Raw genomic sequence first — 25427 nt, forward strand, 5'->3', positions numbered from 1 at the left:
TAGTTTTACTTGTTTGACAAATCATTGTGCTGTTTCTTCTGCTGATGCCACTTGCTTTTATTATGTTTCATAATCTTTGTTATTCAAATATGAAATAAACATCAGCATGACAATTCATAATATAACATAATTTATAAATGTTATGTTTATAATATAGCTAGGATTAAGCTAAAATGTAATAGAAAATAAAAGATGTGTCACTTGTCTTGTACCTATTGTTTAAGTTATGGAAGCTTGCACTACTACTCCTTCTTACATACCAGCCCTGTGGGTCAGATAATATATCTATAAAAATGCCCTCTATTGTAAAGGCAAATACTAGCATTATTCTCCAGTCTAGGATTTTTTATTTGAATTCTGGGACTTGTAGTTCTGGTTTTATACCTGGCAAAAACAAGATCAAAAGTCCCAGAATTCAAAGAGAAGAAAAATGGGACTGGAGCAGCTAGTCATGCATGTACCTGTGAAACTTGGGAGGGCTTTACTTTTGGTATTGATATGAAGTATGTAGTTTGTTTGAGAAATGAATTAGACCATGATGTAAACATTTAAACGCAGCTGCTGCATGCCAAGCGTCAAACCTTCTTCCAGCCTGGCTTTTAGCCAACATCTTTTTTCCCTGTTTTTTAGAACCCATATTTGTAGTGTTTAAACCAAACCTACAAGAACCAGAATGCAACATAGAGTTGGTTGAAAAGCCAGTACTGTCCAGAGGTGGCCAAACCAAAAAACGAATGGGGAAGCCAAGCAGAGCAGAGAGAAGAGTCGGTTCTGGTTCTAAGAGCTTGTGCACGAACCAAGCTCTGAAAATATTTGACATGCAAATCATGCAACAAAAAGCATGTCACAACATGGTAAGGTATCTTCAAAATTCAGTGATAGCTCTTAAACGGAAATTTAGAAACATTATTGCCCCTGCAGTGATGACAATGCTTTCGGTGAACTAAAAGGCAAGTTCAGCTGTCAATTGTAACCTATATATATATCCCAGATTCTTATTATACCCAGGGAAACATTATAATAAATTAAGTGAAATAACAAGATACTTTTTGTACAGCATCAGGAATGCGTCAGGATGTTATCAAACAACTGGCAAAAAAGTCACTTTTTAAAAAAGAATTGTATTGTCCTCATCCCCATACCTGCTTGACCCATTTATCAATGACAGCCACTCCAGCTCTTCCACCCCCACTAAGGAGTAGGAACAGATGGAAGCCATTCCTTTTTTCTAGGGTTCTTGGAGCACTGCTTTTGCCCAAACCATCAGACATAGTGTGCAAGTGGTGTACTTAATCATAGAAATTCTTCATGCTTAATTTGTAGCCATTCAAGCACAGGGGACCATACTTCTGCCTTATTCTTGCACTTTTGCTTTCCTGAGTCCGTTAAATATACTATCTTTCCTTGTGTCAACCAGTCCAGTAGGTCAGGAGGTTCTTGATTGACCCATTTTCTACAAATAGTATGCCTTGCTATAATTATAGCTAGCTCTTCATCTACCTCAACAAAACCAGGCAGGCACTCACGTTAATCTCTTTGTTGATAATTTCAAATATTGATGCAGTTACTTTCTCCCAGAATGTTGTCAATCTCGAGCATTCAACATACATATGGAGATCATCCATCTTGGACATGTTACACTTCTTGCAGCAGCATACCATAAATGTTTGAAAGATTTAACGGAGTCCAATAGGCCCTGTGTAAAGTAAACAAATGATTCCTTTTCGGTGCAGCAGAAGTAATAACCTTGTAGAAAGTGCAAAAGGAAACTTGCCATAATGCTTCCCACTGGTCACTAGGCAAGCATCGTTCCCAGGTTGAATATAGTAGTGGAAACTGAGGGCCTTCTGCTTGACACATCAGTCCATACCACCTTGCAACTTTTTTCTTAATCCCGCCGAGTTGTAGAATAGCTTCATTATTTTCTGGGGACCGCAGTTCGCCTCTCTGTGCCATTGTCCATGAGGCCAATTGCAGATACTTAAATTTAGACAGGCTCCCAACTGACAGTGCTTAATTCCACTCATGATTTTAAAGAATTTCCATCCAACAAATCACCCATTTGTGGATTCCTGACACTCGGAGCAGAACTTCATGTTGTCTTTTAAGCACTCAGGAGTATCAGGCAAGTTCCAAATCGGGGCAAGCAGGGAAACCTATAGAGTTGACCATAGCTTTTGGAAACTCATCCACACAGATAGAGCTGCTACTAAAACTTTCAACCTGACCTATTTGTAATATTTGGCATCTCCAAACTAATATGAGAGGCAAACTTCATCCTTTCATGATCCCAAAGTAGCCTCAAACATCCTGTCCATGTCATCACAGCCCTTATTAACTGATGTACCTAAAAAGGACCATGATGCGCCTAAATTGGAATGCCATGCAATAATATTTAAAATCTGGAAACTGCAGACCACCCTTCTAGAGCTTTTGTCATAGCCTTTTCCTTGATATTCCAACTCCTCGTGATGCCCAGATGAAGTTATTAATGCTATCCTGAACCTTTTGAAGTAAAACCTTTGAAAATGTTAATGGGATACAACTAAACAGAAAAGGAAACTTGGGGAGAATACTCATTTCAACCGAATATCATGAGAGGTAAGTTCTGCCATCTTTTCAGCAGAATCTTCTAAATTACAGCCGCAGGTGATAGTATTTTATCAAGTTTTAACTGACTAAAGGATTTATTATTAAAGTCATATTGTTTAATGTACAAGGGGAAGGGTTTATTGATTTTTATTGTATTTTCACCTGCGGTCCGTGTTTAGAGGCCATTGGTGGTAAAACTGGTTGCTGAATCCCTCCTTCCCTCTCCTTTCTTGAGCACCTCAATTTTAGCTGGCTTACCGGTTGCGCCCTCTCTCCTCCCGGTGGAGTATTGCATTGGCTCGTTTCGGAGCACATAGACAACAGCCATTTTTCCACTTCCACATTAGCACAATCACTGATGCCATATTTGGCGGTCAGCGGTCTAGCTGCTTTACTCTCCTGAATTTGGAACACATTTAAAGCCGGCGATGCTGCGGTTGCGCAGCAGAACCTTCTAAATTACAGCTGCAGGTGATAGTATTTTATCAAGTTTTAACTGACTAAAGCATTTATTATTGAAGTCGGATCTTTTAATGTACTAGGGGAAGGAATTATTGATTTTTATTGTATTTCCACCTTCGGTCCGTGTTTAGAGGCTGTTGGTGGTAAAACTGGTTGCCTGAACCCCTCCTTTCCTCTCCTTTCTAGAGCACCTCAATTTTTGCTGGCTTATTGGTTGGGACCTCTCTCCTCCCGGTGGAGTATGTAAAATTTTCTAGCATAGGCGTCAAGAATTTTTAATTCTATTAAGGACACGGAGGCAAGGATTAGGCTTCTCCTTCTTTGCTGTTTACTAACGTAACCAATGACAGCAGCCAATCAGAAGCATATTAAACAAAAAAACTACAAATCCCAGAACCCTGAGCTGACATCACTTCCTGCACGTCAGCCCCAATGTCTCCAACTATATAAGCAGCGAGGAATCATAACGCGTCCTCTTTCTTTGCTCTGAATATCAATCGAAAATCACTAATCCCATAAAAAACTGTGGCAAATAAAACAGGAGAACAGTCTCAGAACTTGTTGCGATGTAGAAACTTGCAGTACTGCGTAGACAGCCTGAAATCTTCCCATCATCCAGTCTTCTGATCTGGGGCTGCAAAGAGGAAAGAAATATTCTCGTCATAGACATTTGTTGAATACAAACCACCACCAAAAAAACAATCAAAGCCACTTAGGCAAGCTATCCTTAATTGATCACATCAATGAAACACATGCAACATAAAAGAGTAACCATTCTTTTGTATCAACCTGCAGCACATAAGACATCAGACCGGTTAATTACCCATGACAAAAAAGAGGGCGGGTATGAATACTAATAGGGCGGGATAATCCTCGCCTCCGTGTCCTTAATAGAATTAAAAATGCTTGACTCGAATGCTAGAAAATTTTACATTCTATGGCAGGACCGGAGGCTCTGATTATGCTTGTTTAAAGCTGGTGTATTACAATGGAAGCCACATCAAGAATAGGTTTATAATAAAATCTCTTAAAAGTGGAATCCGTCGACCAGTCTGACGCTCTCATTATGTCTTGCAATTGAGAACCAAGGCTGAAAGATTTGGATGCCATTGCTCCCCTGACAGAGTGTGCCCCAAAAATGGAAGTGTCGATACCAGCTCTGACAAAATCCACTTCACCCAGCGTGACAAGGTAGCCGATGACACAGGATGAAATGGCTTTTGAACAGCAATAAAAAGTTGACCCCCAGCAGGTTGTCGAAATTCCCTGGTGCGATTTTCATATTCTCGCAGACATTGCACAACATACAGTTTAGGATTGTCAGAAAAACTAGAACAAGTTACTTGCCTTGAGAAAGTCTTCGTCCTCCGGGCTATGGAGAAAGTTACACCGTCAGGAGAATATACTCTACCTGCAATATCCAGAGCGCGAACATCTGACACTCTCCTACAGGAGAGGAGGCATAAGAGAATAGTCAGTTTAGCGGACAACTGCTTCCTGGATAAATCTGCATTGCAAGGCCATTTATGCAAAAATTTTAAGATGATATCCACATCCCATAAAAATGCATACTTGGGTTGAGGAGGATTTGACAACCGGATACCTCTCATTACCCTGCTCACCAAGGGATGTTCCCCCACGGGTTTCCCGTCCACAAAAACGTGTCCAGCAGATATAGCTGACCTGTAATTATTCACAGAACAGTAGCTCAAACCTTCCGAGGCTAGTTTGGCTAAGAAGTTAATCACATCTGTAATGGGGACCGCCAAGGGATCCAGGTTCCGTGGGTTGCACCAACCCACCCACCTGCGCCAGGCAGATAAATATCTTATATGAGTGGAGTCTGCCTAGGAGGCAGAGATGAAGGAGATAACGCTCTCCGAAAGGCTTGGCAAATACCAGCGTATAGAAATATTACAAACTGGTCCTCCGCCAGTCTTTTCATGCTTATCACGGCCAAGAAAAGGCTAGCAGAGAACAGGGTCAGGGGCCCCCTGCACCGCCCATGCATTTGGCATGGGCAGTGCATGGGTCCCCTGCCCACACCCTCGCAATGTTCACTGTTTGCTGTGCAGACAGTGAGCATTGCGAGGGTGCTGGTGCCCCCTGTGGCAGTGCATTGCCACCTGCTTGATTAGGAGCCGGCGACAATGCTGCCGCAGCTTTCCCCCTGGGCTGAAGGGTGGAAACCTAGTTTTCTGCCCGTCAGCCCAGCAGGAAAGTCGTAATAGGTCAGCAGGGAGGTAGCCAGTATGGCGGCAACCTCCCTGTCGGACGTCCAGCACACATGTCATCCTGGCCGCTGAACTCCTATTCAGGCCCTTAGTTTGTTGCACCGGCTTCCTCCACCTTCTTTCTTCTCCTCTACTACATCACCACTCCCTCCCAGCTCATTCCACCTCCCTGACCAATCACGAACCACCCCCTAAAGCCTCATCCAGATCTCCTGTTTTGAACCATTCTACAGTCTCTGTCCACTCTCTCCTCTTGCACCAGCCCTGTAGTTGCAGATGGAACTGACTACACATTTAATACTAGGGCAACAGCAGGTATTCTGCAGATACCTTAGTAGAAATATGTGTATGTTCACAAGTATTCATCCGTTTTGCGTTTGTAGTGTAAGAGGTGCACTCACATAATTGATGGGCGCAGCGAAAACTGGGAGCGCAGTCTAAGTGGTGTGAGTTCAGGGTGAAATGTGTGCCCATATGAGTGTAGAGTGAGACGTGGGCCCATGTGAATGCATTTTGTTAGGAGTGTGTGCAGGGTGAGCAAGGTGACTGTGTGCAGGAGTGTTGGAATTCCTATAGCCTTTCAGGACATATTGTTTGGGGTCAAGGACAACAAGTTTTCATGTTTATTTTGTCCTTGGGACAAGTGGGCCCAACTCCCTGTCACAACCTTCTTTGGCTCATAGTTTACAGGGAAGGGAACTGTCTGCGGTTGAGGTAATATTTAACTTGTCTTTATTTATGGTTCATTAGTGCAAAGCCTTTATTATTAGGGTGAGCACTCTAAATAAATGTATTGAGGTCACACTGCACTACTGACCGTGGTCCCGGTAAAAAAAGTGTACACACGTTTGAAAAGTTTATTACGAAGCTATGTATAATGCTCCCAGAATGCTCTCTGATTAGATGCAAATGCTTGAAGAAGCTTGTAAGCAAGATTGATGATTCTTAGCTTTCAAAATAAAATATTCAGGAAAAAATGCAAGTAGAAAAAAAAAAAAATGTTGAATTACAGTGACATTTTAGGTACTATTTATTTGAAGCATCATTTAGTAAAATGTATTCATGTATGCTAGTATTTCCCAAAAATAATCATAATGAAAATCAGTGTAACCACTTTCAACATGATTATGGGAAACATGAAAATAAACAGCACTGTCAAAGCCAACCAATCCAACATTGGTCGTCAGTCCTTTGGTTTAGTCATTTCGTGTCTTGTTTTGACATGGCTTTTGTGATACTTTATTGTTGTGGGAGCTGCCAGGCCCTCAATATTGTAACAAACATTAGCAGAAAGCAAAAAAGGTTTTTTTGGTCTCGAAAAGCACACATTTCCACAGTAGTTCCGGGTACTCAACAAATGTACTTTGTGTGCCAATATGCTGCTTGTGGAACAGCAGAATGCAATCACTCACAGTAAAGCCAACCGATATATAGATAGAGAAACAGAATTATAATAAAAACAAAATGTCTTGGTTAACGCCATACCTAATTAGGGGCTCAATTCTTACAGAAAGTCACAAAAGTGCACCCATGGTATATGTCTTTGAATTAGTGGCTTTCGTGAAATCACAAAAATGTACAGAAATAGATTAGGAAATCATACCCCAGAAAATATTTGTGAACTGTATTTTAGCACAAGCAAATATGTATGTGTAGTTTTGCTCATGTGAGAATCTATTGAGTGTTTACAAGTTCACTTCTCCTCTTACCACTTTTTCCTAACCCTGGAAGAACTTCTACTTCTGCCCTTGCCAGAGATAAATTTCCAACATTTCTCAGTATGGGAAAAGATTAGAGAAGAGCTAGTGAAAATCCTTCAATCATGCAAGTTAGTAGGTTTTCACAGACTCAAAGGCATTCTAGCTCTGGAACTATTGTTTACTGTTTGCTCCAGCCCCAGTGTGTAGATCAGTTAAGCGTGGAAAAATAAGGAAATTGTATAGTAGGGCCTGAGATGGCATAATCAGGGAGGCTATTATCAGGGCGCATACATAATGAAATTGCTGCCATAATTTGTCGCAGCTCTACATGGCACCAAATAGACAAATATAATTTTTACAGGACAAGTAGATTTAAGATGCAACCTGCCCCATGGAGAAGTAGATATTTTATTAAACTCCACACCCCTGCATGTGATGCCGGGTGATTAGTGTGTGAGGTGAGCATGCAGGATGAGAAGTATGGGTGAAGTGTGAGCTGTATGACAGACAGGTGAACTGAGTAACCTTGTGTGTGCAGGGTGAGCGGTGAACGTGTATGATTGCAGTGACAGGAGTGAGTGCAGAATAATTGGTGTCAGTACAGGATGAGGGCTGTGCCCATTAGATTTTGACTGCAGAGTGAGGGGTAAGACTGTACGATGAGCTGTGTGTTCTTGGGATTTCCACCAGACCGTTGTGCCCATATGTGAGTGCAGGGTAAGCTGTGATTGTGAGGGATGAGCAGTGTGGGTGATGGGTGAGTGGCGTGCTTGTGTGAGGAGTGGTAAGCGATGTGCCTATCTGCCCACTTGGCTTTGCCTGCCTGAGATGGGTACCACTTTCTGACACTAAAGGGTAATGAATCGTCCTTAATTCTTGGAACAGGAAATTAGTGTGTGGGGAACAGACGGAATCCACATTTTATTTTTGGCAGTTTCGCAAAGCGCAATTGTTGCCCGCTAATGTTCACAACAGGTGCAGACTATACGTTTTTTCTTCCTATGACACATTTAAAATTTGTCAGGATTTAGAGAGCCAAGACTGGGATTTAACCTGGTTCCCAAAGTTATATGGTCGCAATTTGTAGCCGTTAAGACACATGGCCTCCTGTGAACGATCGGCTCGATTTGGGTTCTAATTTCAAGGAGGACCGTGATGTGAAACAGAGCTAAGTGTCTGGCTAGAGCCTGGCAGGGGCTTTCAATGACTCTAGTACTGACTGATATCGCAAATATCTATTGAAAAGGAAAATATACAGTTTTGTGTAATTTCCGGATTCTTCTGGGACTAAAAAAAGGCTACTCAGTTAACTTGGTGAGAAGGCTGAAATTGTAGTGAAAACGCTTCAATCCCTGGATAAAATGCGAACATTTTACGCTAGTCTGAAACAATAATGCGTCCTACTAGGTGTTGTAACCGAACACTCGTAGAACAAAGGGAGTCACATGCAATCCCCACCCTCCTGTGCTCACACGTTACAGCAGAGAAAGCAGTAGAACTAGCTGTACGTGGCGACCCCAATTTTCGAGCCAAACCCAGAGTTTTGCCAATGTTAATGCACCCGGAACATCTTAGAGACCCACCCATTACCTGAACTAGTGCAACAAGTGTAGCACGTGCTGATCGACAAATAGCATTCCTTAACACACCATATAAATACACTTTCCTGGAAGAGAGGAAAAGTAAGAATGAAACGCAAACATAGAAACAGAGATGACAAATAAGCAAACGAAGCCTCCAAGCAGGAAGCGGATTCGAAGGCGAAAACACGAGCACGTGACCCGGAGGCATGTGATCAGGAAGCGAGCGGCTGGTCAGTTGCAATCACAAGTCGCTCACACGCTAGCGGCTTCAGGAAGATCGCAGGGTGCCGGGTACTCTGAGCCCCGCGCACCGGCATCGGTGAGTAACACAACGGGATGTGTGGCAGAAATGAACGTCCCGGACACTTTACTGAGTGTCAGCTCGGGAGAATAGAAAAATGATTTTCTCCAAATTTGCATTGTTTTTAGGTACCACACACTGCTGTACTTTTATTTGTAGTTTTAAAACCTCATATAAAGGCTCATTTTATTGCTTTCAGAATATACATCTGTGTTTGGAAAATGTTCTTGGATGTTGCACGGTACGTGTGTTTACGAGCAACAGTGTAACTTGTACCTTGTTCGACTTGTGACTTTTTAAGATGTGAAAAATAAGTAGTTTTCATTCCGTATAGAGTAGCCGTTACCATGGCATTTCAAGACATCGATTGCACGGTTTCAACAAAAAGGTGATATGGGCCTGTTGACTGAAAACGTACTTTCTTTGGGCGTTCCGACTATTCCCCTTGATTGGAAGTGCAAACGAGTTGAGACCTTTACACACTAGATTGGCAGTTGCCTTACTATTCACTACACCCACCCTCTTCCGGATTCGGTGGCTCAAGTCTTCCTAGATGTCCCAGCAGACCTCTTACCTCTTCTGACCCGTCATACAGGACAGTCGTGATGCGGCCAATTTGAAAATTCACTGCTGCTTGGACACACCACCAGTTCCATTGGCCAGAGTTGCCATTTGCCGTCAAACGTTTTTCTTCAGTGAATGTTTGTAAGGAAATGCCTCTTTTTTTTGTCATTGTCACCCACCCAAAGTTTTGGGATCGAGCTGCTGGTTTCTTGACTCAGAGTGCACTGTGGCCTGCTAACCAGACTTCAGTACCAGTACGTTTGACCCTTAAAAGTATAATAGTAAATTGGTTATTCCCAAATGGCGAACCTTAAGTTACCTATACATCCCCAGTCTAAGGTACTAAAGGTACCCAGGGCCTGTAAGTTGTCAGAGCCTGCAGCACTTGTGCCTCATTGAATATGACAAAGTGAAACATGTCTCCCAGCCTGCCACTGCAGACTGGTAGCACTGTAAAACTATCGCAACTTTCAATTTAAAACAATGGCAAAGCCCAAACCTCCCTCTTTAAAATGTATAACTCACCCCTACAGCAGGCTTATTGTGTCTTAAGGCAGTGTGCAGCATATTAAAAAAACAGAACATGTATTTTACCTTTTCAAACTCTCAATTGCTGTTTTTACTGTGAGAAAGGCCAGTAGGCCCATTGGTGAGTATAGGCAGTGCTTAATTTGTGCTTGTTGTTTCTGGTGCAGAACAATAGCACTTATTTTTGAGGACCTGCACTTATTTTTCTTCCTCAAGCATTTACTGCGAGCAAAAGATATATGGGAAAGGCGAAGGAAGAGAAAAACAAAAAAGCGTCACATTGGGAGAAAGCAGAAAGGTGCAAGAGTGAGCTGAAGGGGCAGGGAGTGGTTTTAAATGGGTTGAAGAGGCCTGAGATGGCTTCAGGATTACGCTGCCTCAGCATTCTGTGTTCAAACATTTAATTGCAGCAGCTGCATGTTTAAGAGGAGGGCTTTGGGCACCGGCACGTCTTTATTTACAAATTAAGCACTGAGTACACATGACTACTGACCAATCAGCAGTACTACTTCTTAATAGGACTACTGGAGTTGGTACTTCAAGGTATCAAACAACTTGCTATATTAAAGTTGGCTTGATACCCAAGTCAAATTTAATGTACTGTTTACTACACTACACTTTTGGAAAGTTGCCACTCTGTTGCCCAAGTTTCTCAGTGGACATTTGCAGATGCTGGCCAAGAGACAGTATTCTGCCCGCCTTGGGAGATGTTTAACCCTCTCCTGCAACAGGTAACAATAGAGTCCTGCCCCTGGAGGAGGTGTTGCCTCCTTCTACCAGGAAGCCCTATGGAGTGTTAGCCCAAAAGGTGAACTTCAAAGGGGAAGCTGCCTTGAAGGGTAAATGTGAACATTTGAGAGTGGCTGCTCTTTTGTCTGGGTTAACAGGTTGTTGTCGGCGTCAGAAGGGAGAAACACTGGGCAAACTGTTTTTTCCATGGACCTGCACACCAAGAGAATGGTGCAGACATCTTGAGAGTGGGCAGAATGGAGCACTCTGGGATAACGGGATGCCACACTTCATAGGGAGTTGTCGTCAAATGGAATTGAACCAGGGAGCCCCAGTGGCGGTGGCTGCAAATCTCAAGGGGAGGGGCTGGGGGAGGAACGGGGAAGGGGGGGAATAAATAAAAAAAAACAAGTTTTAAAAAAAAAAAAGTACCTTTTCCCATTGCCGCCTCCTGCCGCATTGCTCCTCTGGTCTTGTGGTGTCGCAGCATTCCCTGGGACACCAGCACAGGCTCCCCAGCAATCGTGGTGCTGCTTTCATACTAAACCTAGCAGGAAAGCAGCACCAGGATTGCTCTGAGCAGCTTGGACTGCGCTTAGACACACCCCTGGGGAAACCTAAGTGCGAAAACACACATGCGCACTTAGTACAATCCACTCCTTACCATTCCCACCTCCAATCCCTGAACCTGCTGTTTGCTGAGCTAGCGGATGAAAGATAAAACAATAATTAAATATCGTTTTATCTTTCATCTCCTGGCTTAGACAGGGGTTGCAAAGGAGCTGCCCCTGGGTAGCCCATTGGCAAGTGACTGCGACCTCCTCTAAGGGTAAATTCGGGGCATAAAGGAGAAACTCCTGGACTCCAGAACTTGCTCCAACTGGAGCAGAGAATCAAACAAAAACTGCCCTTGGACCTGTCAAAGAGAGACTGCACCACAGTTGGGCTGTACCTGCTGCTCCTTGGGATAGCAAAGGAAAGGACTGTCCCTGTGGTGTCCTGTGTGAGTAGAAGTCCTCGGGCCCCAGCCAGAAGAGAGACTCCCATAGTCAGCTGACTTCCTGTTGCAGCCCAGGGCCACAAAAGCTGAAGAACTCGGGCTGGAGAGTTGGTAGCTGAGATCACAGAATCTTCAGTCCTCACCCCAGGGCAGCTTTGAAGCCCAAGACCCGACGCTCAAAAGTTGCCCCTGTGTTTGCTGAATTTGGGGAGTTTTAGGATTGCAGTTTAGTCACCCAGGAGTTATTTAAAAAAAGAAAGGAGCTGCCGACCTTGTTTTGCCTGGCGACTGGACTGTTGATGATCCTGAGAGGTGTTTGAGGGATGTTGGACCCTGTGGCCAAAATCTCCCCACCAAGACCATGGGCTAAGGAGTAGGCTCAGGAAGACCACTGTCAAGCTCACAGGAGTTTTAACATCTCAAATATCCTTTATCCCATGCATTATAACCACTCCATAGAAGTTAATGACAACTGGCCACTAACCCTGGAAGTGTTCTGGATTCTACTTTTCTTGCAAATATAACTATTCCTTTGGCCCTTTGTTGGCTTCCTTGCCTAGCTACCTGCCGTAGTTGGTCGCCCAATGTACTTCTGAGTAACTGCATCTATATACGTTTTTGCTGCTAAAGTTTGTCATATTTGTTGAATTTCCAGTGCTTGTTCACGGTTGTGTGAAAAATATTGATTTATTATTTTTTTAAATTGATATCTCCAGAGCCCCCTGGTTTATCTTTTTTGTTTTGGTGTTCATAAATTCATAAACAGTCTATTTTTACAAATTGCTTTCAGGTTTCTTGAGAGTTGAGATTCTTTCTTCAATTTGTTTTTTGTGCTGTTTAAATGCTTTACACCTGTTCCTTTGTGTAAGTTAATTCAATTCAGTTTCTTCATTGCATGACTTGTTAAACCGTTGCACTACAATGCACAGTTAACCAAAAAGAATTGCAATATGGCAACCTGTTACCCGTCAGTTACACATTTGGTACTCATTCCTTACAGAGTTTATTACACTGTTAGGACTCCTCTAGATGTCGTCGCTTTTACCAACTTATGCCTTTTTGTTATTTTTATATGTTAAAATTAGTTAACACTCAAAGTAATAAAAGGGTACGTTATATCGATGGCAAATGTAAATGCAATATAACTGAAATATAATAAATACTAATATTCCTGAATCAAGAGCTAACATTGCGTCAGCAGAAGCACAAAATCAAAGATCTGCCAAGGGTCAAGACCGTTGTCTCGATTGGCCTAATTGTTAAGCTCTAGCCTGTGGGCTGAACTCTAGGGCTACACGGCAGAACCCAAAAACAGTATCCGGCTGCTCACACCTCTTTCCCTTTCTCTCCTAGGGCCGTGGTCTCTACTCCTTTTGAAAATCGCTAATGGAATTTCCCCAGAGCCCAGAGGTCCCTGGAGTCAAAGCAGGCCAGGACTGCCTTCCTACAGGACCTTATGCCTCTGGCGTTCCACCCTCTTCGTAATAGATCTCCCCGATCCTGCAATAGGGTGGGTCATAGGCACAGAATATGAATAATATCCTCCTGCCCTAAGTGACATAGCTGGCAGCTCTCTTGCTCTTCTCCTCGCTTCCATGCCAGATAGTAAGCTGTGACGGGTAATAACCCTAGCCTGCACATCATTAACTGTAATCTTGTCCTATCCTTAGAAGGTTTGCTGAGGTAACTCTGAGGTTTGAGCTGAGTGTAGGTTTGAAGAGTGATTCAGCCATGTTTACATAGTGCCAGACTAGCCTTATCCTCAAGCAATGAAAGCCATTTACTGCTCATTATTACTATCCTTGTGAACTCCTGGTAACTGATAGGTAAATCCCAGGCAGTTGTTAGATTTAAAGAGCTCAAGGACTGCAGCAAACAGTTTTGTTCTTGGGAACTATACTTTAAATCTGATTCGTACCATAGGTAGTGGGCCAGTGAATCCCTCTTTGCAGACCTGAAGTTTTGACAACACAAAGTAAAGGCTGTCATCCATGCCTGAGCTTGCTTAATGATCCCAAAATCCAGTCTGATTTGGGCAGGCGCTAAGTGGGAGGGGAGCTGGAAAATTGCTCTGTAGATCTTAAGAAGCATTTGTCCAGTAAATCACTGTCCCTCCCCTTGAGACTCTCACCCCCATGCACCAATGTTGGCAGAATCTTTGCCTGTGCTGCCAGAAGGTTCTGTGACAATGTTAGCCTTTTTTAGTTTTGTAGCAAGGGACTTAAGGCCTGCATTCAGTGGATTACTCTTCCTTCTGATTTCTCCCAGTTGGTCACAATATCTTCTGTTCCCGTTGAAGTATACTCCAAGATATTAAAAGCTGTTGGTTGACTCCATCCTTTCCGCATCTAAGAACCACGTTAGATTGTGTGCTCTTGGGCCTTTCATTGAAAGAATCTGCTTTATTTGTATTACCAAGCCATTCTTAATTGAGAATGCAGATGTGACATCAAGAAGGCACTGCAAACCAACCTTTGTGATGCTTATCGGAACTAAATCGTCAGCATTCAACAGATTTGAGAGCCGAAGGCCCCCCAACTTTGGTGGATGGGAGTTAACTAAGTTTAGTCTGGAGATAAGAACAGATTGAATAATGTTGGTGCAAGGGCACAGCCCTGCTTTTGACCCTGCATGGTTTTAATTCGCCTGGGTAGGTGAGGGCCATCCCCAATTTTTACTCGGACCCATGTGTCTTTGTGCAGAAGAGCCAAGGCCCTTAAGAAGGCTGCCCTGTATACAGAATCAGGCCAGTTTTCGCCAACGTTTTCCCCTATCGACTTGGTCAAAAGCAGACTTATAATCGATAAACCCCAGGTAAATTGGGTGCCTGTTTGCCTCTGCCTGATTAGATAGTAAGGAGAGTGCCATAAGTTTAACTGAGGTCCCAGTATGTTTCATATCCCCCGTCTGACTTGGGGAGGATAATATTGTTGGCCTCTGCTCACAACTGTAGCCCCTCTCATAGAACTCCTTTGAAGTATTTCACATCATTGTCAGTGAGAGCTACCAAGCAATAGTTCCCAGTGTCTCCCTTATCTCCGACCTTGTAGATTGGTACAAGAATCGAGCCATGCCATGATGATGTAATACAATTCACAAGGAGAAAAGTAGCAAAAAGCGGAGCCAGGTGACTAGATCAGAAGATTGGATCCTCTTTATAAATGGCTGGTGGAATACCACCAGGGACTATTGCCCCCTCTTTAGGACCTTTTGCTATTTGCTTCTGAACTCTACTGGGAGAAGTGGAACACCATGATGCCAGTGATTGCAGCTGCTGAGGTGGGGTGACGATAGATCGATCACTGCCGTAATCACCCAGTATGTGTTGAGATTAACTTTCTGAGACTACAGTGTGAAATGATGGAGGTATTGGTACCAAGTTCACTCTGAGGTGTTTGAGGAGGCCACTTTGGAGGTGGCTATGCCCAATACATTTATTGTACCCCAGAATTTAGCAGAATTGTTGGACTTACTATCATACAATTATTTGGCCCAAAATGAGTTCCAGCTTGCCACTCGGAGGGTCTTTTTCTTTGTTTTTAATTTCCTTGCCTCCCTCAATTTATAAAGAATTCTCAAATCCGTAGACTACCTTTTTAGGCCTCTCCATAGTGTGTTTACCCTCTTTTTAGCGCTTTTTCTCAAATTATTGCTTACTCCTCCTGAAGAGAAATCTGTGATGTTTAAGCTTCTCTAACTCCTGGGATGACCCTGTTTCCCATTGTAACAAAAGGTCATCTTCAGAAGTGTGAAAGAAAAGACTTGTTTAGCCTCTGCTGCTAAAGGTTTCAAAGGTATTGGTGGTGCACCTAATGAACTTGAGGTCAGTTGTGTGCTCTTTTGAAAAATAAGTCTGCTGTGCAGTCAAAAACATCCACCCTGGCGTTTATAGTAATCTCCTATTGGCAGTGGTTGTTGTCCAGTCTAGCACCAAAGCCAAAGGAAGATACAGTTGCCAGAAGGGGAAGACTGGCAAAGGTATAACCGATTAATGAACTGTTGCTGTTAAAAAGGAGAGGCCCTGCAGCTTGTCCAGGGCAAAGCAGCCTTGCTCTAAGGCCAAGGTATTTGTGGTTGCTTTGTAGAACCCGCCCTTTGTTGTCAGCTTTGCACCTCCCAGGGTGAGCTTGAGGTGGTGTCATCCAAAGGCTGTCTTGTGCCTCTGTGACCTCACTCACATGTAAAGTACTCATTAGCCACATATTAAAGCCGCCTGATATCACAAGGTCTCTTCTGACACCTTCCGACGCTAAACCTATTACAGTATCAATCAACTTGTTCATTAATGCTGGCCTTGCTGCAGCATTTGGATGAATATACACATTAACCAAGGTGCTTTTCTTTAAATACCAGTTAGAGGTTCTCAGAGATAAGTAGACTACTTGAAGGCTGGCCGAATCACTAGTTTTCTCCCAAGATTCAATTTGGCTGTTAATAGATACATAAATAGCAAGACCACCCATGCTACACTCCTGTTTTAGTTGCTGGATTAAAATGGGTTACATAACCCTTCAAATGTTGGGCCTCCTCGGACCAGGTCTCTTGTAACAGAATGATATGAAAAGTGCGAAGGTATCCTAGAGTATCTGGGTCTCCTAATTTATTTGCAAGCTCATTGATGTTCCAGGAACAAACTTTAAATGACTGAACAGAGGCGGCTCTTAATTTGAAATTTTGTCAGCATAAAAGGCTAGTCTAATTTAAGACCCATATTTCAGCCACCTCCGTACCAGGAGTGTGCTCCTCATCACGCATGCTGTGAAGCCAAATCATTATGCACTCTAGTTTGCTGTGAAGTCGAACAAGGGTTTTACTTTGGGCATTTCTTAACAGTGAATAAATAGATTTGTAACACCTCAGTGTGGAAAACTCCTTCCTCCTGCATTCCAGGACATGCAGGTATCCAGGATAACTTAACATAGTTATAGTAATCTTCCAATGCTTAAAGATCACAGTGCAACCCAGCACCTTCTGTGCGAGATCCACAGATCTCCAGGTGACTTTAGTTGTTTCATTAATCTGACTAGGCCCTGGGATGATAAATTCTAGGGAGGCAATGTCATGCGTTCTGGCTTCTCTATGTGGACCAATTGGTTGAACAAGCTTGAGGATGTTGCACCGATTTAAAATGTCAAATAAACCTCTAGACACATGTTCTGGATGGAAAAGCATGCAAGGTGATTCAGTTGTTGCTTGCAGGGCAGCTTGCAAACCAGTACCAACTCTCTGGGTTTAGTGGACTCCCCTGACCTTGGGGAAGGGGGCTAATGAAACTCTTATCGCCACGGTTTGCATCGCCTGGCGGTTTTGAGGAATCTCATAAGAGTAACAGTTATAGCTGTAACATCCAACATTGTTGCTGGAGGTCTTGCTTGAGGAGGCAGTAATGCCCTCAGGATGAATAAAACCTGACGACACAAGCGTTATATTTGAGGCCAGAATGCTTTTTGATGTGGGGGCTCACATGGTTGATGGGGTTGATTGCTTGAGGATTTTGCGCTGTTGTGTTAGTTTGATGCACAGGTGAACAGAGCCTCTTAGATGTTGCATTTTTAGGTGAAAGAGGGAGGCTCTCAGTCTGAGTATTTGATACTAAAGTTGTTCTCCCTTGTTTGTAATTCGTAGGAGCCGTTGTATGGGGAGCCTGTTGGTCGCACTTTCGATACAGCACTGGCAGTAGAGGCTACTACCGGATCAAATGCTTGGGCCGCAGAGTTGGTCTTCATGTTCACACCCACTGAAATCTCCTCTAGGCTGATTCGGGATTCAGATCTAGTTGGTCCTGGGCACCATGTACTAGCTGTGGTTTTTGCCTGAAAGGTTGGGTACATCGCCAAATTTTGAATCAGAGTTGCCCCTTTGTTACGCCCCTTACCTTTTTTTGTATCTCTTCCTCTTTTGCTCCCCTTCTGTAGTTGAGCCCTCTGCGCCCGGGACCTGCAAACCAGATTGAGGAGGATGAATATTGTCTGAGACACTGCCGTTGCTTAACACCGTCTGGCTAGAGGTAGATCTGAGACGCCCTCTAGGTGAAGTCCCTCCTACACCATCAATCGGCACCTTGGGGTCATCGTCCAAACCATCCTGAGTTCCAGCATCATCTATTTCTTCTACTTCTTTATTCCCCAGTACTTTGGCGTCATTGCTCAAACCACCCTTCGTTCCAGCATCATCTATTTCTTCTACTTTTTCAATCCCCAGTATAATTTTTATGAGTCTTTGCATTGACAACTACCTTCAAGTCGCCCACTAGCTTTGACATCACCTCTGGGAGCTGGTTAATTTGTCTTGTATCGGTGAGCATCTACAACCCTGAACTGGCCCCTGAGCATCAGACTGTGCCCTTATTATCAGATCATTAAGATCTGTGATCTTTTCGTCAATGCTTGCAACATACATAGCTAAGGTGTTTAGGAGGCTAAACTGTATGTCCATCTTATTAGCTTAGTAATTCATTGCCTCCACAGAGTTCTGTAAGATGCCAAGTGCTTCAACCCATTAAAAACTCTTGAGGCCCCTGTGGATCCTCACTATCAACTGTAGAGGGGATAGAGTTCTTCAGTGCTTCATTGCCATGTTAGGTAGCATGAGCTCCCATTCTTTGGAATGCAGTTATTACATATCTTTAGCTGGTGTTCGTAGTTCCTACTCAGCGCAAGCCGACTGAGTTAGACCATTTCCCTGTATCTTTTTGCATTCGCTGTGGTCTGTTTCCTCAAATGTTAGGGGCAATCCCTTCAGTTCAGTTTGTACAGTTTGACTAGGGCCACAACATCGTATCTGGTGGGGCTTTGGGATCTCTGGCCCAAGAAAGACCCGTTTTGTTTCCTCTTCTTCTGTCTGTGAAATTAAATGAGACAAGTCTTCGCCTCCCAGTGACGAGTTGAGAGGGGCGTGCTGGGTTTCCCCCAGTTGCAGATTTGAGATCCAAATCTCTTGGTGCTGATTCAGGCTGTTTAGAGTGCCCTTTATGCATGCCGCTGATAGAAGCGCTCTTGTAAGGTTCGTCAGGCTACTCTACGTCCCTATGCTGATCAGAGCTATGGGAGGGCAGGTTCCAGTTGTTTTTTGTGGGGGGCCTTATGGGAGGAGCGGGGCAAAGTCATGGCGCTCTGCCGTCCAAGCAGGAGACAATGTCCTTGTGTGAATGATCACAGTAGGGCTCAATTGGACAGGCAACACCTTAATGTTGGCATTGGTAGAGAAGATGTCAGCACCAACTTCATTTAAGTAGTTTTATTTGGAGGTGATTTTTGGCTGGTCAGGTTTTAAAGTTATCCCTCCTGGAACTTTGGCAGCCCTCCTCACTGGCGTAGTTGCATCAGAATCATGTGGTATTGATGGCATAGTTGGGGTTAGTGGTGGAATCTGTTCTCGGGAGGCTGTATAGGCTGCTAATTGTCCTCTTTTTCCTCCTGTTTTGTGTCAATACAGGCCCTCTGGGCTTACCGGATTTCATTATGTGGATTTTGTCAAGGTAGTCACTGTCTAGTTATCCAGCCTCCGCTCCTTGGCACTTAGATGAGGAGAGGTAGACCCCCGCAAAACGTGTGATAATCTTTGAAGGGAGAGGATGAGGGTTCCGTGAGGTAACAGGCTGCAGGGAGAGATGCAAGCCCCATCAGTGGGCAACCAGGTTTCCGATCACCTGGGGGTTCAGGGAGTTTGATCCTTAAGGCGAATCTTTGGCCGAACCCCTCTTACAGCCATTTTGACCCCTCTTTGAAGCCAGTTGAAATATAAGATTGGAGTAAAACTATCATCTGACGGCCTGGAGTCTTCCACTCCCTCTTCTGCTGACCCACTGTAGCTGTCCATGGGCTGAGTCAACTGCGCCTCTTCACACCTCCCTTGCGCCATTAGCATACCGCAAAATAAATATGTCTCGGAGGGGACATGAGCATGCAAATGAAGGATTTTGCCCCCTCGTCCTTCTTGTATTCATTTTATGCCCCCTTTTTTTCTGTAATCCACTTACTTCCATCAGCTCTAGCTGTTCTGCTTTTGTACCGCGTCCTGCGACACCACACCCCCTTATCAATCCATAAGGTGATCCTTGTATTGTATTCCCTTCTATAAATCTTGTAAACTTAGAAGGGGGGGCATGAGCACAGAGACACAAAACCATGCAGCACCACTCACAACTCCCCTTTTCAGATATTTCAGAGACCCAGAGTGTCCAATCTAAAAGGATTATATACCCATTTATTTGTTCCTTTAACTGTTCCTTTTATTTATTGACTTCTTTTTTTCAATCAGTCGGGTTTCAAGGTGGCACAGGGAGCTGTCTCATGGTGAGCAACAGATAACCATCCTCATAAAACTTAATACTAAAATGTGGGGCAAGCGCAGTGCATCTGGTGCGACTGAGTGTCCACCGTCACTAGACTTGTGACTTCCAAGAAGGTTTTTGCCGCAGGAAGGGGGGCTCAAGGTAACAACGGAAAGCCAAGAAGATGGTAGCGGGCCCCTGAGGTTGCAAACTTCACTGGCTTGGTGCTGGTTACTTCCGCCCCACTCTAAAGGGACCCATGACTCCGAGACTCACCTCCATCAGTCCATGCTGAGTTCTCCTCGCTGCATAATTTTGGATGGCTGTCAGGATCCTGTTTGTCTGCCCTCCTGGGTCTGTGAGGCACATGGGATGCCCTCCTGGGGCTATAGTGTCTATGGGGCCACCTTTAGGGATCATGTGGCAATAACTCACCCGATGCTGAGGGCCAAAGCCAGGCAGATAGTGGCTAGGCGGAAAGGTCAGAGCCTCCCCTACTGCAGCTCCCTCCGCGACAGCCTCCACACCACCTCACGTGAACTCTCCCGTAAACAGCAACACACTGTTGCCAATTAACCAGTCCAACAGTCATTAGCACAAACCACTCAATTTTGGAATTGAACTATGATTTGTGCAGGTCTGAGTGCTCAAAGCCACAGCTATGCAGGTTTGAGCTTAGGTTCCACAAACAAAGCCTGACTGGTCCAAAAAGGGTTGAAAGTGTATTACTTGGTGAGCATCTCACAACCACACCATGTGATACACCCCATTTCCTCACAATATCCAGTCTATTATGGACATGCCTTTTGACAGGAATCTCTTGTTTGGGGACAAGTCAAATTCTGCTACAGAGTGGCTGAAGGAGCGCAGGGCCTCAACACGCCACCTGGGCTTATCTGCTCTTCCTCGCCAGTCACATCGGCCCTATCGCTCCTTTGATGGCTTTGGCAGAGGTACCCCATGCCCTGTGCCAATTCAGTCCTAGTTGGTGCCCAGCAATTATATGGCACCCACAGCTCCCGCTGTCAGGGTCAGAAAGCCACTTGATCCACTAAACCTTCTCCAACGTCCTACTTCCTACAAACTCACCTGCTAAATCCTGTAATTTAGCAGAGCCACCCTTTTGGAGGCAGGATCCGATGATTCTTGCAGGGTTGGCACACTATCACATCAGACAGATGGGTCCTGCAGATAGTGTGGAAGGGGTGCACCTTGTCCTTTATTTCCACTCAGCCGCACCTTCCACCATCCTCAGAATGACTGATGAAGGTCCATCTGTCTGTTGTATGTCAGGAAGTGCAAGCCATATTATCCAAAGAGGCTATTGATAGTGCCTGTGCCAGAAGTACGTCGTGGTTATTATTACTTCTACTTTTTAGTGTAAAAGTAAGGAGGCCTTCATCCTGTTTTAGACCTGTGCCCTCTGAAAACCTTCCTTCGGTGATGCTCACACTGGCCCAGGTCTTGGCAGCCCTAGACCGTTGTGACTGGATATTAGCATTAGCCCTGCAGGATTCTTATTTCCATATACCAGCCTTGCAGGCCCATTGTTGCTACCTGTGGTTCAGGGTGGGACAGAAGCATTTTCAGTTTGTTGTGCTTCACTCTCACAAGTGCACATCGATTGTTCAGTAAAGTGATAACTCTAGTAGCAGCGCACCTTCACAGTTCGGGCCTTCTAGTCTTACCCTACTGGACAATTGGCTGCTAAAGGCGAGTTCACTTCAGGCACTCATCAACCATCTACAGACTATGGCAAACCTCCTGTCATCTTTAAGAATTATGATCAGTGTGCTGAAATCAGACTTGACTTCTTCTCAGACACTCTCCTTTATTGGAGCCATTCTAACATGGTTCGGTTTTGAAAGAAGAGTGCAGGATGGTTGCCCAGTGTCCTGATCTTTCAGCCTCTGTCATGGATTTCACTGAGTTCTAGCCTGAGGCTAAGGTGACTTATGGCCTTCTGCATTCTGCTGGTTTAGTACACCAGGTGGAAAATGTGGGCTCTGTAATGGGATCTGAAGTGTAAACATCAATAGGACATCTCCGACCATGTCCAGATCTCGGAGGAGGCTGAAAAAATATGTTGTGATAGTTAATGAACTGCGATCGGGTTCTGATGGGCACCTGGGAGAGATGGCTATCAGAGGACTGTAGTCTCCTGCAGAAACCTGGCTCCAAAACATCCTTCTAGCACTGCGGGCCATCTATTTGGCATTGAAAGTCTTCCTTCTATTCATCAAAGGTAGGCTGGTACCAGTGCTTAAGGACAACACAACTCCCAAGTGGTACTGCAACAAGCAGGGTAGAGTTGGGTCCTAGGTCCTCTGCCAAGAGTACATATGCCTCTGGACATGGGTGGACCACCACAAAATCTTCCTGATAGTAAACACCCTGGCAGGATCTTTGAATGCCAGCGGAGACAAACTCACCCGTTGTCACCTAATGGATCATAAGTGACAGGTAAACCGAGAGATGGCGCAAGGTCTCTTTTATGAATGGGGAGCACCTTGGCTCGATCTGTTAGCCACCGTGGAGAACTCACACTGTCAGCAATTCTCTGCATTGGAATTTCGAAGGCATCTTTTGCTAGGAGATGTGTTCTACCTAGAGTATGTGTCAGGACTCGTGTACTCCTTCCTGCCAATACTCTTCTGCTCCGAGCTCTGAAGATCCGGTCTGACTGGGCGCACATCAATTTGTTTTCTATGCGTGACTGGTTTACAATCTGTCCTAATTTCCCCTGTATTGTGCTTAAGCATACAGGGGCAACCCTCTTTCCCCCACTCCCTTTGCGTCTTTTAAAAGTTAAAAACTCAGCTACACCCTCAGAGGGTAAGCAGAGTATGTTTTTGAGACTGCTGAATCTGCTTTAAGGTCTAAAAACTGGGTTTAGAAAGTGTATGTTATCCTTGTTTATTTTTTTTTTTGGGGGGGGGGGGGATTAGAAAAAGGGATTTGGTAAAGTGTGCAAAAAGCAGTATTGAAGTGGGTCAGATTTGGGCCTAACTGCAGGCTGACCTAGGACCAGCAAAGTGTGGATTGAGCCTGTCTGTATCCAAGGTGATTATGTTCTTTAGGAGCAAGTCACTGCCCCCTGGCCATCAGCGTGTGCATAAGGTCACACAGCCCTTATATAAGGTACTATTGGACGTTACATCTGTACTCTGATACTTATTACTAAAAGATAAAACATCAAATTAGAAAGCTGCAACACACCTAGCTTGAAACAAACACCAATCAAGAGAAACTTCAACTACATAATTGGAACAGATTCTACAAGTCAGCTATTAAAAAAGCTAAAAAAAAATAAAATTCAGACAGGATTCAAAATGCTAAATGTGCAAATAAAGAATTCTATAAAATTCTCAATGAATTTTGTAAACCAAACTGCCTAGAATGGGCTCATCCCATTACTCAAGAATTCCCAAACTGGCAAATTATAAAAAAAAAAAAACAGGCACATGGACTACTACTTAAAACAAAGGAAAACCACCAGAACCCACCTTTAAAAAAAAAAAAAAAAAAAGAAAACTCCAAGAATAGACTAGCCCAGCCTCTGCATTCCTTCCAACAAATATCTCACAATGAATTTATGGATCTGGTCAAAGTAAGCAGGACTGCTGGCAGCCCTTCTGACCCATGTCCACCACAAACCTTGAATAAACTTCTTCTAACTAACTATGCTGCCACACCAGTAAGAAGAATCATCAACAATTCCTTATTTACAGGAATATTTCAAGAAGACCTAAAAATATCATACATACGCCCTTTACATTACGAAGAGAACAAACCTGGACCCACTTAATCCCGACAACAAAAGACCGATTACAAATGGCTCTTTCTTGGGCAAACTGAAAGAAAGAGCAGCATTTAGCCTGTTGTCACAAATCATTGAAGATAATTCTACATTTTAAGACTTCCAAACAGGATTTGTTGTGGTAGAAGTACAAAATCTGCCCTCATTGCCATCTGGGAGGTTCTAAAGAACACAGTTGACCAGAACAGGGTTGCTGCACTACTTCTCTTGGACCTCTCGGCTGCCTTTGACACAGCTGACCATGAGCCTCTGGTACAGAGACTCTACGAAATTGGCATAGAGGGCACTTCTCTCGATAGGAAGTGATCCAATCTTCAAAACAGAGCAAATGTTATCTATACCCACCTGTCTCATCGAAACCGTACTTCCCAAAATCAGAGGTCCCTTAAGGCTCTATCATCTCACCCATGCTTTCCAGCATCTGCATGAAGTCATTACCGGCAGTGATCAATGATTTTCACCTCACCTGATACAACTATGCAAATGACACAAATACTTCTAAACTGGAAAGCCCTAAAGACATTGGAAACTCACATATTTTCAGTTGCCTCAGAGCCTTTGATCAGTGGATGACATAGAGCCATCTAAATTGAATGCTTCCAAAATGAAAATACTCACATGTGGAAAATGGAAAAATTATGACCTATTCACCACCTGGCCTGACGATGTGGGAACACTTCCTAAAGTATCTAAGAAAGCAAGAAATCTCAGAATTACCATAGACTCCAAGCTATCAATGAATGTCCAAGTGGACAAACTAGCAAGATCAAGCTTCATTACTATAAAAACTCTGCGATGCATCTCCCCTTCTCCCCCCACCTGAGATTTCCACACAAGATCCAGGCTACTATCTCTCATGTTCTGTCTAAACTCAATTATGCCATTAGCCTCTACCAAGGATCTTCTTTAAGAGCTAATAAAAGACTACAATGGATTCAAAACTCTGCTGCCAGACTACTCCTGCATCTAAAGCCTCAATCCCACATCTCCCCTGCCTTGAAGGCCCTACATTAGCTACCAGTTGCCAGAAGATCCACATTCAAGCTGCTTTGTATTACCCACAAAGCGATACATGGAACAGGGCCACTCTTCATCAGGAATAAAATCACCAAATACATTCAACAAAGGCACCTCATGTCAAAATCCTACCGTACAAGAAAAAAAACATAGGTGGCACATCCTTCTTTGTTCAAACAGCCAACCTATGGAACTCTTTACCCCCAAAAATAAGATAGCTATCTTCAGAAGACTACTCAAGAGTTGGCTCTTCCCCACATAACCACCATACTCATACACAAACATACAGCATATCCCTACGCATATAAGCATTTATTTCGATTATATGTGTGTATCTAGATATGTGTATAACCCTGTATAAATGTGTATAGTAATTATGTTTATAAATAAATAGGTATTAGTTATTTCTGCTTAACAAATGTACCATATTACTTATGGTTATTATTCTATGTTCAACGTATACAGGTGACTGCATAAAGTAATTGTTTAATATAACTATCTACAATTACTTCACTATTTAACTAATACAAAAATAAGCTTAAAGTACATCAACACTTGAAAGTCTGAGTTTATGAAATGCAACTTAAATCTATATATATTACCTTCCTTATACATTTATACCTTC

The 25427-nt window shown here is 43.7% G+C and overlaps 1 protein-coding gene across 2 annotated transcripts in view; it reads left to right on the forward strand.

Annotated features, from left to right (window-relative positions):
- The first annotated feature begins 8768 nt into the window (after positions 1-8768).
- LOC138261408 (alpha-N-acetylgalactosaminidase-like) overlaps positions 8769-25427 on the forward strand; it is a 120794-nt gene continuing 104135 nt past the window's right edge. The window contains exon 1 of one of the 2 annotated variants that reach the window (XM_069210333.1): positions 8769-8890. The gene's annotated coding sequence lies outside the window, so the exon portion shown is untranslated. The remainder of the gene's footprint in view (positions 8891-25427) is intronic. The other variant, XM_069210332.1, reaches the window with a different exon arrangement.

The sequence above is a fragment of the Pleurodeles waltl genome, chromosome 10 (genome assembly GCF_031143425.1).
Source record: "Pleurodeles waltl isolate 20211129_DDA chromosome 10, aPleWal1.hap1.20221129, whole genome shotgun sequence".
NCBI classification, from domain to species: Eukaryota; Metazoa; Chordata; class Amphibia; order Caudata; family Salamandridae; genus Pleurodeles; species Pleurodeles waltl.